The following is a 17,435-nucleotide window of genomic DNA, read 5'->3' as shown; positions in this document are numbered from 1 at the left end:
AAACAATAACAATCATAAATGAACTATTGTTAACACAAAAATACCAAATACTGGTAAGAGCTGTCATTTTGGTTTTCTTTACACATGATAAATTACATTTGCAAATTAGTGTCTGATCTGAGATGACATGGAACAAATGGTAATATTTACATTCTGCACATTATCCTTGTCAGATTAAGCTGCAGTTGGCCAGTGTGGATATAAAGAGGCCTTGGGAGGCTTGTCTGCTAAACCAGCATGTAAATTGTCTCTAAACCATCCACCGTCTACATGTATTATCTCCTCAAACCAGTAACAGCCGTCCCATTTTCATGTCAGTTTTGCCAAGTTAGGGTAACTTTACCAGGTGAAGAGAAATCCCTCCAAGAAAGTACTGCAAAGTAGATTAAGGGCCACAAGACACATTTTGTAAGAAATTGTCAAAGGCTTCCTATTTCTTTAGTAGTTTAAGAGGAAAGGAGGCAGAGGAAGGAAGTCACATTTAAGTGCCCACAATGCAGTTATGCCTCAAGGTGAGTCAGGTTACCCCATTTTATCCTCACAAATTCACCTCTAATATAGGCATCATTATACCCATTTTACAGATATGAACATTGAAGTTCGAAGACATTTAGTTATTTGCTGGTACAGTTAGTGAGGACAGAGTATTTGAATCAGGGGTAGCTGATGCTAAAATCTTGTACTGTGTCATTCTGACGCTGGCCTTAACTAGAAATGTCTGAACAGGGTGGCAGGTCTCAGGGGGTTCTGGAGAGTGTAGCCTTAAAAAAAAGAACATCGGGTTCCTATTGCTCCATCACTTTATATTGCAGAAATGTGGTTCAGGGGGAGGGGTATGTAGAAACCCTGCTAAGCTCCTTCACAGGATACAGAGCTGACAACAAACTTCCCACCTATTTTCATCATAAATAACTGCAAGGGAGGCTTAGGGAGTCTGAAGGTGGTTTAATGTGACTTCATATTAATCCTGTCTTAAAGTTAAGCCTCACAGACAGGAAATGCAAGATGGCATGAGAAAAGAGGTTGCGTTTCTTGATCCTAAGGTTTCTGGAGGAAAGAGAGTAGCAGAAAGAACCAGTGCAGTATCTTGTGCTTGTTTCAGAAAAAAAACAAAAGCAAAAGGAAGAAAGAAAAAAAACACCTTATGATTAGATTGGACGATTTCATAAACCCAACTCTAAAATGAAGTCATTAAAAGGTAGATCTCATTATGAAACCGATTTTAACCAACCAATTGCAAAAAGACATTTTGAGACATTTCAGGAATTTTAATTATGGATCAGGTACCAGATGATATCAATGAATTATTGTTGTTAAAAGTGATAATGACACTGTAGTTAGATAAGAAAATGCCCATTTTTAAAGAAATATGTTCAACATATGTAAGGATGTAGCAACATTGGATGGGATTTGTTTTCAAATATTTCAGTTTAAAAAAAAAGTAATCCAAAGAAGCAGAAGTAAGATGGAAAAATCAGGATATTCCTTGATTTGGGGTAATGGAGCTCAGAGGGTCTATTATGTAATTCTCATTACATATGTGCGAGTTTTAAAAAGGTCATAAAAAATAAAAAAAATAAAGTCTCTTGAAATACAGATCTGATTCATTCAAAACACATTTAAAATGCAGTATGTTTTAAAGTGTGTTTGAATCTTAGGCTTCACCAAGTTTACTCAGCCAGGCTAATTAGCAGACGGCCCTGGGAAGGCCAGCAGCAAGATTCTACAGTCTGTCAATAACTTCTGCTTGTTCCCGAACAAGAAACCTTAGAGAAGTTACTATTACGACGTGAGGAAGGAAGTGCTAAAATTGCCAGTGTTAATAAGACATGTTTAACTCCCTGCTCAGGGAAAGAGGTCTGTAAACTACAGAAGAGAGTGGCGTAACTATAAATCATACTTTAGGGTCTACCCTTGCTGTGGGGAGCTACTGCTTCACAGTACGCCTTCCATTGCTCCAATTTTCAATCAAAGCCAGGATGCTAGCCTACTTTGCTTACAGAGAGAGTTTCACATGCTCCAGAGGGGTCACAGAAGGTACTGGGGAAGATGGGATGTGAGCTGAGAAATAGACTCCTTGGGACAAAGGTCACATTTGCTATCCTGCCGATAGCATCCGCGTTACCCAGGGAGCAGCTCACATCTGGGCTCCACAGAACCTGGTGTCTAGACCCTGCTCCCCAAGGACAGGAAAAGGCAGCAAAGACAGAGAGGGGTGTTAGCAGAGCTTCAATCACCAATGCATCATGTTTCCAAAATGTTGAAGACTTTTTAAAAGAAAGCATCTTTTTAGAAGAAATTTACAAAACACCTGTTCACTTGAGTGCCAGGAAAGATGTGTAAATGTGATCACGGGGAAGATCCAGGTGAAGTGGGCAAGCAGAGGAGACCATACTGTGACAGGGACTTCTAAAAACACAAGGTATTTTTCAAAGTGAGGTCAGAAGGCACCACCTGAATCAGAATCATTTGGGATGCTTCTTAGAAATGCAGCTTCTTTGGCATTGCCCCAAACCTACTGTATCAGAATTTGGGGGAGCGGGATCCAGGAAGCTACATTTTAAGCGAGCTCCCCAGATTCTCCCGTGTAGTAAAGCTTGAGAACTGCCATTTATCTTCTTTGTCTTCACCTATTTCTTCATCTTCAATGTCCATCCATTGTCCCCCTCCCTGGGCATTCCCCTTGAGGCTGGGTCCCTGAGCTTCATTTCTTTTTTTAGCTTTGTAGTGCCTATTTCCTTCATTTTCCCATAAACTGGGCTCAGAAGGCCGCTACTTGATGGAGTCTTTCATATCTTAGTTATGAGCACCTAGTCCTGCCCCTTCTCTGAGCCCCCATAGCACCTGTTTCTCCCCTAGTACAACTTACCATGTTATATTGTAGTTGTCCATTTACTTCTTACACATCAGTTCTGCCCTGGATGAACTGCTTGGTACAAGGTAGGCATTCAATAATTGTTTGTGGAATGAGTAAATGGATGATTGTTTCAGACTCATAATTCTTACTACTTAACGCTAATTAAGTAAATTTTCTTTCTAATTGTCCAAAATGAATTTATGCATTCCAGCCATCTTACCTACCACCTTCCTACCCGGTCATCTTTGTAACTTGGCTAGTGATTGAGTATACAGGGCAAACATCTGACTGGTCTAGCTTGGACCTTGTGACTACATCTTTCTTATGAGAGGATAGAGTATCTTGCTTTACTTCCCCACCGAGAGGACCCAGAGTGGGAGAGAAGCTATTCCTCAGAATGAAATCATCATGCTGTTGGAAGGGTAGTAAACGTTCAGAGGCAAAAATACCAGTTAATGTTAATAAAATGTCTAATGAGTTCTTAACCTGGACTTCATCACTAAACTCATTTGGAAATTTTTGTAAATGTTCACATGGCTACAGTTTTCTTTAGATTTTAAATAAAGTCCAAGACACAAAATAGCTAGAAGTACTACAAAGCCTTGTATGTGAAAACACTTTTCTCCAAAATCCAAGTGTTTTGGAAACGAGTATTTTAAAGCTTAGCAGGAAATCTTTGCTAAATTTACTTGTCCATTCCTCTGTGTTTAGCAAAGAACATTTAAATTTTGTCCAGGGGTTAGAGAAAAAAGATGCTTCATTTTGAATTCAGTGTTTGTTGAGATATGGATAATGAACTCCTCAGAGTTGGGCAGATAAAGTTTATCTGGGATGTGGAGAAGGGCATACAATGATCCTTCATCCCCTTGTACCTGCTTGCCTGGCAGAGCTCAATCCTGGGTGAATCCAAGCACCTGCCTTCTCTGGGCACCTGTGGACAGACATGGATTAGTTCCTAAGGAAGATGGATAAGTTTAAGACCACTGCCCTCCCCAGCCATCTTCCCATCACTATCCCTGGTTAGTTCACTCTCCCTTCTCCATAATGACTATTTCAAAACTTCTCTGCTCTCTTCAAACTTCCACAACTTCCTCCTGCTTCTCTGATAAAAATTTCTTCATATTCAGTTTATTGTTGCATACTAGAGCCTGCAAGCAGGATAGAACCCTATCACAATTCCTGGACAGAACTGATAAGCCCGCACACAGCACAATTTTCTTCTGTGATTCCCAGTTGAAGAGAGAGGTTGGGGGGAAGGGGCAGGGGGGAACTCTGTTTCAAATGGCCCATCACATTTTTTAGATAAAAACAAATGCTTCTACAGTAAAGAAGTGTAATCCATCAATCTTGATACAAATATCTCTAAAGAATGTCCAACTCCATTACTCTCATTTGAAGATCATTAAGAACCTTTAGATTTACAACTTAATATTGGGTTTATGAATCAATCTTCTATGTCTTTGGGACATAAATCTATTCCTTAGAGCCTGATCATTGGGATAGAAATAACAAAACCAAGACTTTCCAATTGCAGTGTTGGGGACCAGATTCAGAATCTGAGATGGTCCCCAAATATTGCAACACCCTGTGAGTCTTGGCCTAAAAGGTTCAACCTGTCTTACCTATTTTTATTATCACCATTAGGCAATTTTTCTGATTTTCACTTTTAGGAATGATCTGACTCAGAACATCAAGTTTGACTTTCTAAAGGGTGATACATCAACCTCCTTTCTTTTGTAGTGATTAGTGACTGTAAGGAAAGCACAATGCTTTTCTTTTATTTTCTTTGCTGTTTCCAGTGGAGGAGACGGATGGCTCCCCTTCCTGAGTGTCATTCTGAGGTCAGAAGAAGAGTTTAAGGTGAGTGGGCGTTTCAAGTTTATTCACATTATAGTCTCACTGACTCGTCTTTCAGGTTCCTCTCAAAATAAAAATTCTGTTTCTCAACCAAGGCTGGATTTGAGTGCAGATTTGTCTCTCCAGAGAGGCTTTCCCAGACACCCCTATATCACCTGGTACTGCCCTTCAGGTTAAGAACATCTCAACCAGTGTTGTAATGACTGGCTGGCCTGAAGCTGGGACTGTATTTTGATCATCTTTTTAGCCTCAGAATGTGGATCAATGGCAGATCAATATGTGTTTGCTGAATAAATGAATGCAGTGTAATCTAGCTCAGTGCAGGCAATAAAGGAGTGGCCAAGATGAATTTTTGAAGCCTCTTTAATAATTTGATTTTGAGAAAAAATTGTGACTCAGGAACATTAGCTCTGGCTCATTTTGGAAGTGAATAGAATAGCAGTTTTTAAAATAAAATTATACCGTGAATACATGTCTACTCAAATCAGTTACTGTTTCACTGCGACTGACTCATGTAGTGAGAACAACAAGTTAACATATTTATATGTGTGCCACCTAGCTTTGCCCTCTCTACCAACAAATATAAAGTGAGTCACTGTGTCTTCCACACATCTGCTATGTTGGTTTTGTATTAGGTCAACTTACCGAGTTAGAACAACATTTCCCTAAATTCCCATCCTCTATGGCCCCCAGTTAAGGAAGGGACACAGGAAAAATTTGCACAAGATTTAGAAGGCAAAAGTGATGTTGGTATTGCACCTTGAAGATTGGTACGAAGCACCAGGTGCTGATATCATATGGTATTTGTCTTTCTCTTTCTGACTTACTTCACTTAGTATGATAATCTCTAGTTGCATCCATGTTGCTGCAAATGGCATTATTTTGTTCTTTTTTATGGCTGAGTAGTATTTCATATTTCATATATGTACCACATCTTCTTTATCCATTCATCTGTCGGTGGACATTTAGGTCATTTCTATGTTTTGGCTGCAAGCAGAGATTGGTGCAACATTGTAAATCAACTATACTTCAATTAAAAAAAAAAAAAAGCACCAGGTGCTGTGGTAGTTTACCCCTCTTGTCACCCGGGTGCTTGCTCATCGAGCAGCAGCCAGGTCCACAGCGCCACCTGATGGATCTCTTCCTCCAATTTCTCCAGGCCCTGGGCCCATTGCATATACAGCTTCATGGCAAAGGTACTTACTTCTTCAAGTCTCCAAGGCATTGAGGTTGGAGATGGTGAGAGACAGAGGCAGGTTCCAATTTATCTAGGTAGGTTCTGGTTTGTCCTCACAGGTTCCAGTTTGACCATGCTCTCCTCCACTTCATGTCTGGTTTATTATCCTAACAGCTGGTCCTGTTGGCCTGCAATGACTTCAGGTCCACTCCAGATATACAGGCAATAGTCTTCCACAGATTTCTTCACCACCTCCCATCCTTGTGTGAGATCTAATCTCTATAGTAGATCCCTTATTCTGTATCATTCAGAGTTGTCCTACTTCCCTGATCAAATCCTAACTGATATACCTGTACAGGGCATCACCTTGTCCTGCTTCAGTCATTCTGTATAACACATATAGGTTAAAGCAGAAGAGAATCAGGAGTTAGACAATCTGGGAAGACCACACTACAGTTTATCATGATGTGTTTGCTAATTAGGAGTCAATAGAGCCATTTCAATTTTATGAATCACTTACAGGGCTGCAACATTGCACAATCCCCAGCGACGCTTGCGGAGTTGCCCAGTCTGTACCTTGTTCAGCTGTAGATGGCAGCCCTGGCAGAGAAGAATATTGTAAAAGGGTCCTTTTTATAGAAAATAGTCATTTTCAATTTGTAACAAATAACTGATCCATTCGTGTGGAACCATCCTTGACTCAGGCCAGATGGGATTTAAAACAATCCAGTGTAGTATAGCATGTCACTGGGAATATAAATAGAAAATACAGTGCATTTGAAGGATTTTTAAGCCATTAAAAGCAGAAGAAATTAATTGCATAAGCCAATTAACTTCAATATTCTAATAATAGATTTGCTGCAAATTTTCAGGTGATTTGATCTTTGTTCTATTTTCCTGTTCTAAAGCCACTCAACTGTGAATTGGCAAACCCAAAGAGTTACCAAGTAAATGGATCAATAAGCACCCTCTCTATCCTCATAGCCTACAGAGGAAATTTTTCTTAAAATTACAGGCAAGACTAAAACAAAGAGCCAGCACCATAAAATTTTTGTGGGCACATTTAAACTCAAGTGCCCACGCTATACTTGAGAGAAACATATCTTCACATATTAAGAGGTCATTGATTCTCCTGCCTTGTCCAAGTCCATCTTCCCTTCAAACTCCCACTGTTATTAGCCATCACCTTCTAGTCCTTCTCCCTGAGACCTGGGACTGGTTCTTGCAACTTTCTGTTAACAATGTGCCTTGTATATGGTAAGCACCTAATAAACAATTTCTATGATGATGAGGATCTCATGTCTACCCAGGTCATAGTTCTACTCTCCACCCATGATAAAGACAGTATGGATATTAGACCAAGAGCACTGGAATTGGAGTGCCTTGTAGAACTAGCTCTTCCATTTGCATAAACTTCCACTTTCTCAGGACCTCTGTTTGTCATTCCTCTGTAGATAATGCTTAATATTCTTTACAGCACACAGAACAGAGCTCTCCTACGACGCAATCTACTACAGTAGACTTCTCAGCATGCAGCGCCAAAGAGAGCTGGCCCTGGGGTTTGTCTTGCCTGAGTGGATTAACAACCTGCCAGGACTGATCAGCTGAGACCTTCAAAGCAGTGCAACGGAGGTCAGATGCTCATCTGCTTCCTGACGTCTTTTTCGGCCAATTAGCAGGTCTGATTCTGTCTTCAGTTAGAGACATAAAACCACAGCAATTGGCTTCTGAGAAGTATCTGGCTATGTCAACAGGCACCTGCTAGCACTGATTTACTCACCCCTCTAGTATGTTTGATGAGATTTGTAAGGTTCATCACAAGACATTCTACTATTGGGCCTAAATTCTTAGGAAGAGTTGAAATAGTTTCAGAGAGAAGAAACGTTGTTTGTAGATCAGAACAACCAACAGATGGACCCCTGCTGGTCCAAGGACCCCAAGCAATCTTAGCCTAAGTGCCTGCCAAAGAGAAACCCTGAGAAAAATCAGCTGCAGAAAGAGAAGAAGAATATCCAGTGTTTTGGAATAGTCCCAGGTAATTTCACACTCATATGAAGCCCTGAAATATTATTGTTAATCAGGCAAAAACCTTCCAGCTTGGAATTTGTTTATTTTCATACACAGTGATAACTCAGGGGATATTGTAGCAATATAAGGTTTTGTATGTGAGTGGCAGCTGTCATCTCATCTCTGAAGATGTAAGACCATTAGACTTGCTTGTTTGCCTCATCTTGGGTGGTGAAAGTCATTGTCAGTTGCGTCCAAAAGAGCTTTGAATACCAGAGTTTTATGAAAGAGATTAGTTCATTTTTCCCCTGATACTTTTTTTCCACATACAAAAAATACCTTAGTACATAAGTTACAAGGACCTCTGACTGATAAGTGATTTATACTAAAAACACTGAACATAGTCAGGAGAAAGCAATCCCTGCTATTTCCCCAGCTTGGAATTTGGACCCATTCCAGGCATTTCTCTCTGAATCAGGCCCAAGGATCCCCATCTGGGGTACTTGCAAACTGATGAGATCTTCTGCTTCATAAAAATCTTATAACTTTACCGAAGCAGAAGTAGGCTGACCTTACTGTAAATGTCTCTGGACAAATTACTTATCTTTTTTTCTAATTTAGTTGAAAATTTAAGGTTCCTTTTCCACTTTTCCACATTGAAAGTTGTAGAGAATGTGTTTTCACATAACCTCTAGCATTAAACCTCACACATCACATCTACTTCTGCCAGAATCTAACTGGACTTTCTGAAATAGGCTGGTGCCGTCTGATTAGATTCATTACTCTTTCGAGCCAGGCTGGCTGATGCAATCAGCAATCTATCCAGGATTGCTTGCACATAGAAGCTGCTTTGTTAAACACTGTGCAGGAATCTGTCCATGAGTGGGAATCCACCCCAGCGCCAGATGCTCACACACTTCCTTGAATAATCAGGAGTCACTATGGGTAACTTGAAACAAATGCAGAACATTTACTTGCGAAAACTCACATTCCTGGTTTATTTTCACAAAATCGCAAGGTTGGAGGGTTCAACAGGTCATTTTGTCCGCCCCTCTGTCTCTGGCAGGCTCTTCATCTCAACAGTACCAAGTGGATGGTAGTCTAATCTAGGTTGAAAGGGATGCAGAAAAGGACATTTTTCACCCCTACCTTGGCAATGCTCTTGAATCTGCCCTTCCCTCCCCCATTAAATGTCCTTTGCTATGACCCTTCTATCCCCAGGAAAACTCATTTCCTCCTTTTCCATTTTCGTAAGAACTGGAGAACGCTACCAACCAGTGGACATATTTTCTTCTCACTTTCTCGCTGCGGTGGGTCTCGTTCACTTCCACGGATAATTGCCAAATCAGAGAAGCTGTCCTTTGCAGTGTCTACTCTGGTGAAATTAACTTGGACTTGTGCATTTCATGTCTCAAATTAGACCTCCTCCCACCACACCCTAAGTTCAATAAATAATAAGTAGTAAAGATAAAACCCAGAGGCATTAGTCATTTAAAATTACATATGCAATATTTTGGAACACACTACACAACTGAATCTAAGTTAAAAAGAAAACAACAACTAGTGAATAATATCTGTTGTGAGGGACAAAGAGTAGTCCCACTTTTAATATAATATGTATTCATGATTTTTTAAATGGGAAAACAAAGGAAAGTGCACACCTAGAAAAGTTAAAAAGCATAAATAATCCTACTAAACACCCATAACTACTAACATCTATTTCTTTCCAGATTTTATTTTTTTAATAACTTCATTCATTTGTGCAAACCCTGCTGCTAAGTGAAAAGTCATTAAATTACAAAACTGTTTCCATTAATTTTAATGGCAAAAATGACATGTTCCACCCCAATGTAAGGTATCAAACGATTTGTACAGATAGAAAAATATATCAAATTAATGACGAAATCCGTTTCTATAAATAGCAATCATTTAAAAGTAAATAAATACAGTCTGATCATAAAATTTAATGTAATGAAGGTTTATTGTACTCACCAAAGGAAAAAAAAAAAAAAAAAGAAAAGCCTTGATTATAGGTGGGGAGCCTGGACGCGAAGTGTAAGCGAGTCATTTTCTGGAAAAGGTGGTGAGTCAGTGATCGACTTTCACACAGGCAACCTTTTTGAGCTCCTGGTTATCTTGCATATTTTAACGCAAGCAAAAACACTCCAAACTTTAATGGCTTAGAATAACAAACATTTATTATTTCTCATGATTCTGTGGGTTAACTGGGCTGTTTTTCTGGTCCAGGCCAGCTTGGCTGATCCCTGTTGTTAGCTAATGACTCAGCTGGAACTGGTTGGTTTAGGACAGCAGTGGACAAACTTGTTCTGTAAATATTTTTAGGCTTTGCAGGCTCTGTAGTCTCAGTTGTAACTACTCAACTCTGCTATTGCAGTGTGAAAACAGCCAGAACAACATGTAAACAAATGGGTGTGGCTGTGTCCCTTGCTTACCCCTGGTGTAGGATGGCCTCATTCATGTGTTTGGCAGTTAGCAAGTTGGTTGGTCTAGAGGATGGTCCTCAAACTTGAGCATGTCTTAGGATAACCTAGAGCATGAAAACACAGATAGCTGGCCCCCACCTCCGGAGTTTCTGAGTTATAGAACTGGGGTAAAGCTGGAGAACTTGCATTTGTAACAAGTTCACAGGTGATGTTACTACTGTTGGCCTGGGGACCACATCTTGGGAACCACTGATCTACAACATCTTAGCTAGGATGGCTCATCTCTGCTCCATGTATCTTTCACTCTCCAGGAGGCTACCCTGGGCTTTTTCTGGGTGGTTTCAGGGTCCAAAGAGCAGCAGGAAACGGCAAACCCCAATGCACAGATGCTTTCCAAACCTCTTGTTACATTACATTTGCCATTGTCCCATTGGCTAAAGCAAGTCATATGGCTGGGCTCTGTCACCGTGAAAGAAGAAAACCTAGAGGTGGAAAGAAGTTTGAACAAATTGGATGTCATTACTGCAACAAACTACCACACAGTATAAAGTTAGAGAACAGAAACACATCTTTAGAACAAAATAAATGCTGAGCACAAGAGAGCTTTGAAGCACATGGAAAGAGCTCACATGCCCAATAGAATGGAGAATCATAGAAGACACTACCTTTTTATCCCTTTCATTTGATATATATTTGCAAAGCAAAGCATCTTGGGTTCATCCACTCAGGGCACACAATTCAAATTTGTTCCATATGATATTCTCCAATTAGAAACTGCTGTTGTCAAGTAATGGGTCTTTGCCTGAAATCACAATGTCAATACATGACTTCTGCTAGCATGTTTATTTAGCGGGCTTTGGGGTAAAACAGTTGTTATATTGAGATAAAAAGTTTGACTGCAAAGTAGAAAAGTAGTGTAACCTTTCAAAAATTGTTTTAGCAAAAGGTTAACTAGCAGTTGTAATATGAGATGAGTTTGGGTATGTTAAATATTTTCATGATTTCTAATAAAGAAAAATGTAAGAAATTAGTTCTATTTCAATTAAACTCACACGAAATGCATGTTTTAAGGATGACAAATGAAATTAATGGGTTCCACTTTGGTCCTAAAGCATTTTTCTGGTGGGGCCCCAGATAGGGACATGGAATGGAACCCTAGGTACCCTCATTATGTTATGAAAGTCGGCATATGGCTCACCCCTCCCCATTGACCTCATAGTTTCATGACAACATGGCTTTGATTTATAAAAGGTGTCTCGTCATGGTTCTATTTTTCAGGAATCTGTCTCTAAATGAAACACTAATGCTAAAATGAGTGATGCCAAATCCAAATGGCTTACAATATGTCCAGTGTTGTTTTTTTATGAGATGCAGAAGTATTTATATATTTCACTATAAACTGAAGCACATTGAACTTTTTTGTACTTCACTTTATTGGAGATTAGAAACATTAGTTTTGTTTACATGACAGTGTGGCTCCAAAATTGATGACAGACCAAATGATTCTATGAAGAGTATTCTCTCTTAAACTAAGCATAGAATTAAAATACAAGTTGGAGAATAAAATATGCTACCTATATAGAAACCCTGAAAGAGCTGTGAGATAAACTGATAGTAAGCCAATATTTATGGCTCTGAGCACTCGGTTAAATCCAGAATAGAAAAGACATTAACCCTAACCTCAAAAGACTGGCATTACAGGTGAGGGTCAGACAGGCAAACATCATGTGGGCCAATAAACAGAATATTTATGAGACCAGAAAAGTAGCAGGTTGAGGGCTGTGCTGCAGATTGGAAAATGAAAGGGATGAATTAGAAGGCTCCCTGTTTTCCCCCCTGGGTACAGATATGATATGTAGATGATCCCATCAAATGTGTGTGGTTACTATAGTAGGTCTTATGAAAGCTACTACCTGGAGGTGCTAGCTGGTATAATGAAAAAGAAAAAAGCAATTTGACCTTGTCCCTGGACCATAAGTCCTCTTCCTCCGTAATTTCCACCTTCAAATTCTCTCAGTTGTAGGTATGGCTATCATCTAGACCCTTTGGAGATTCCCAGAGAGACTGCTGAAAAAGGGGTCCCAGCTGAGGAACTTTGGATTCAGCTTCTGAGTCAAGGGCCAGAGAACAGCCTTGGTTTACCCAGTTTTCCTCCACCTACCAAGTGGCATAAATGAACTGTTAAAAGATAAACTGAGGCACATTAAAATTCTGAAGAGTTTACTTCATTCAAAAGTGATTCATAGGGCTTCCCTGGTGGCGCAGTGGTTAAGAATCTGCCTGCCAATGCAGGGGACACAGGTTCAAGCCCTGGTCTGGGAAGATCCCACATGCCACAGAGCAACTAAGCCCGTGCGCCACAACTACTGAGCCTGCGCTCTGGAGTCTGCGAGCCACAACTACTGAGCCTGAGAACCACAACTACTGAAGCCCACATGCCTAGAGCCCATGCTCTGCAACAAGAGAAGCCGCCACCCGCCGCAACTAGAGAAAGCCCGCGCACAGCAACGAAGACCCAACGCAGCCAAAAATAAATAAATAAATAAAATAAATTTTTTTAAAAAAAGTGATTCATATAAGGCAGTGCCAAACCGGAAGCCGTTAGGTGTGGTCCTCCTACAGAGACTAGGAGCAAGGCTTTTTTTGGAGAAGATAAGGAAGCACAGCCTAGAAATTATTTGATTGGCTACAACTTAAACAGTTGCCTTATTTGGGAAAGCCTAGTTGGTTGTTTCTTATTGGTTGTTTTTAAGTTTCATTTTCTAAGGTTCCAGTGCACTGACTCGGGGTTAGGTTTTTGGTTTGCTTGCTAGGTTACCAAGGTATCCTCATAGATAACAAAAGCCACCTCAGCCTAATGGTCTCCTTGTTTAATTATATTAACAAAACTCATCCCAGCATCAGTACTGTAACGCTACATCTTCTCCAAGCTACTACCTCTCTGTAATACCTGAGGACATCATGCAGAGTCATGGCCCATTGTGGTCCAGCTTTTTGACAATCACATTTAAGAACATGAACACTGACTTGCTGACACACTAAAATGCATGCTGGCGAGAGGGGTGTTACTTTATGAAACTCCCCATGCATTCTTTAAAAAATGGATTATGTTATAGGATTTAAAACAAAATGCTATCCCTTCACGGTCATAGATAAAAGTTATTGTCCCAATATTTATTTTGTTATGCTGTGACCTTTCAATATTTGGCTTCTATGCTATCTTCTTGCAAAGTATTTCTTAACAGAGGGGTTTTTGGTGTACAAGGATAGATTAGGAGATGGAACCCCACAATGGGAATTTCTGGGAGATTGAATCTTGCAACTTGTTTTTTCACAAAGTTCTAGAGACTTGTTAACTGCTTTGGGTGTCTCCAGGGTGTCATCAATTAATTGAACTCTGACCTTGTAGAAGTTGATTGATATGCAGGTGATTGAAGCAGTGGCAGTGTCTCTTCCTGAAAAACACCAGTTTTTCTCAGCTCCTCCAGAGAAATGTGGTGGTGAGAGAAATGCGTCTGCTCGTTCATAGATCATGTATTACCTACTCATCACTTGGGAGGTGGTGCTTGTCAAGGACAAAATGGAAAAAGATGTAGGAAGAAAGACATTTTAACGCTACAGCACTGTTAGAACACTTGTCGTTAACCCATTTCCCCCAAGACATTGCTTGCTTTTTTTTTTTTTTTTTAAGGAAAACAAGCCGCATGGGGTTTAGCTGGAGCCTGCATATGTGGAGGTGTTGAGGTTTAAATGTGCTTTGGCCCCTAACTTCCTTAAAATAATGGACCATCATTCATTAAGTACTTTCCCTGTGCAGGGCACACACATGTATAGGCCTTCTGTACATTTTCTTAAATTATTCCTCACCTCAGCCCCATTTAGCAAATAAGCAAAATAAGGTTCAGAAAATTTCCCATGATCTCAGAGTTAAGAAGGCAGAGCTAAGATTCAAACTGATGTCTGCCTCACTTCAAAGCCAATGAGAAATTCTTGGGAGTGTATTTTATTGCTTCACTTCCTTACCTTTAAAATATATATATGGAAAGGGATAAGAGGAAGCAGTAGAAAAATGGGGGTAGGGTTAATATGTTAATATTCCTGACAAGATTGTCCTTAGCAAGAATTTTATAAGAAAGGTTAAACGTGGATTTGTGAGTGTATATATACAGTCTCCACACTTACAAACTGCAAAAATCCCTCAGGATAAAGGGAAGATGTATCTCGAGGCAAGAGTCTTTTATCATTTTTGACCGGCTCTATGGAAAATACACAGCTATATTATGATCCAAACAAGGGGAGGGGGAGGGGCTCCTAAGAAGCTAGGGAAAGACTGCAGTTGCCTCTTTATTTAAATGAGAAATTTTAATTCTATGGCTTCAAGACTGCTAAAGTACTGTTTTTTGTTAAAAAAGAATTTGCATCGCTTGAGGTCTTATGTCTTTTCCCCATGTCACGTGGATTCTGCCCTTGGGGGGTGACACACGTATTTCTTTTGAGAGCTTTGGAGGTTATAGGCAACAACCACCCCACCCTTCTGATAGCCACTTTCAGGAGGAGAGATACTAGCTGTCCATCCAGAAGCCATCCTTTGTCCTACCCTGAGACATTAGGTGCAGCCCGAGAAGAGTGATTTTTGGATTTACCCCATATGTGGTGTAAATGATCCTACTCAAGCAGCTGAGGAGTACATCGCTAGTAGAGCATTTCTTTTAAGGAAGTTGACTTTCCTCTAAGGAATATTAGAGGAAGGTGGTGTCATGTAGTTGCGGGTGGAACCTCCGTTGTTCAACCATGTCCATCGGGGGATGGATCTCCATCACTTGCTGGCTGTGGAGTTGAGTCATGTAATGTCCCTATGCGTGTTTATAAGAGATGATAATTAAAGAATTGTTGTGAGGATTAAATAAAATATCACCTGCAAAGCATTTAAACCAGTACCTGACCCTCAATAAATCTTATGTATTGTTAATATTGATAAAGAATTCAAGCCATATGTATTTTTCCTTTCCAATATTTTCCACTTAATTTCTCATGGTTGTTTTTTCTTTGTACTCTTCAATAATCACCCCCTAACTCTCCATTCACCTTCACATTCTGGATGGATATTTTTTGACTGTCATGATTTTTACTTACTCTTGGTCCCAAATGAAGAATTCCCCAATATTAAATCCACACCAAACTAAATCATGTAAAGTATCACAATTCTTTAACCCAAATCAGAGCCAATATTTCTTTTTTTTTTTTTCCTGTTTTAAAAAAATAATCACATCATATTCCTCCTCTAAATCTGTACATTTGTCAAGAGTTTGACATATTAAAGTAACCGGATTATTTAAAGTGAATTGTCAACTGCCACCTTATACAAAACCTTTGTTATCTGTTTTTCCCCAGTTCCACACCATATTCCAGAGTCTGGCACTGCTCTGAAGGAGATGATACTGTGAAACACAACTGCTTACCCCCGTGATGGATGGGTAGGTGGTGGGAAACTTACTGAAGAGTTTACTTTTCCAAGTTTGAAATGTTCAAAGTAGACATGTGTTAAGTCATCCATCAGAAATGTGGAATGCAATGACAGAAATAACTAGATGCCCTGTAACAAGATGCCACAGGGCAAACATGGAAAAATGAAATAATTATACTTTTCTCTCTTTGTGTAATAAAATACTGCTTGTAACCTGAAGTTTTACTCACACTTGTGTACAATTATTACTTTCCAAAAGACACGGCAAGAATCCTAGGAAAAAATTCCATAACAACCTCAATGTTGACAAAGGAACTTAACAGTAGTCTAGTTATTTTTTTCTTTTTAGGCAGTGATGAAAAGAAGGGAAAAGGACCGTTTGGTAAGTCCACAAATATACTTTTGAAAGAAGAGTGGTTCTTTGTTGCCACGGTAACAAATAATGTTTTCTTGCTTATTGTGTTGCCCGGTGGATTTGTGGTGAAAAATTATTTTTTCAACACATAACTTTATATGAACACATACTGTTGGGCAATGAGGAGAGTTACCAGAAGAACACAACATGGTGAAATCATAACACACAAGGGAGGATAGAAAGTTGAACAATAATTAAAATGAAAAAAAAACCAGCTTTTAAAATGACAAACTTATTACAAATATAATGTACTTTTTGAAACTTCATAGTCATTGTTCCTATCATTAATACTTGTTGAGCAGCTAATGCCTGTGAAAGTTCGCTGTAAAAGTGAGGCGATACTGGGGGTCAGCAGTTAGGAGAAGGAGGTGTGTTGCCTGCTGTCCACACAACACCCCACTAGGATCCTTTTAGAACTTACGAGGCCCTGCATTTCAAAATTTAGTGAAATGAACACCTGAAATCCCTGAACTCTCAGGAAGAGCGACTTGAGTCTTGGAGAAAGACGAGTGGCTGAGAGGCCCACTGTTTGGGATTGAGTAAGAATCCACAATTTCCTTCTTTTTGTGTTGGGAATAAAACCTTCTCTCCCTAACCTTCCCATCGTAAACCCTCTGCGAGTTGAAAGCCCGCCTTCCCATAGGCTCATGTTGTTTTTGACCGGAATACCCTACCCCTGCCTCATCTTCTTTTAGCTATTATGTGATTACTTAGTCATTCAGCAAACTGTTCCCGTCCTCCTATTTATCAGCACTTACTCCTGAAAGCTATATGGAAGTGTGGTTCAAATTCCGTCTTTGCCCCAACCTTGGGATAGTTAATGACTCTACAGCAAAAGCTTCTGTTTCCTAATAATTAACAGGGGATAAAAAGAGTGTCCATAGAGGAATATTATGGGAATTAAATGAAATCAGGCACGTTAAGGGCTTGATACAGTGTCTGGCACAAAATATGTTTTCAGTAAATGTTAGCGGCTAGTAATATTACTGCGTGCCATGTTCTATCCTGCAAGGTCAAGTTCATGTCCTGTCTCCTCCATGAAGCCTCTCCCATCATGGCAGCCCTCATAGAGCTTCTCTCCCCAAATCCCAAGCATAGGCATTACCACCCAGTTTTAATCACACATGATAACAGTAGTGATGGTGAAACAAAGGTATAATTCTATACTGCCTCGTGTTTTAGGATTTTCTCCTCAACTAGAAGGTAGGGTTCTT

The sequence above is a fragment of the Eschrichtius robustus genome, chromosome 9, assembly GCF_028021215.1.
Source record: "Eschrichtius robustus isolate mEscRob2 chromosome 9, mEscRob2.pri, whole genome shotgun sequence".
In the NCBI taxonomy this organism is placed as follows: domain Eukaryota; kingdom Metazoa; phylum Chordata; class Mammalia; order Artiodactyla; family Eschrichtiidae; genus Eschrichtius; species Eschrichtius robustus.
The sequence above is the reverse complement of the archived record's forward strand: the minus strand, read 5'-3'. Positions refer to the sequence as shown.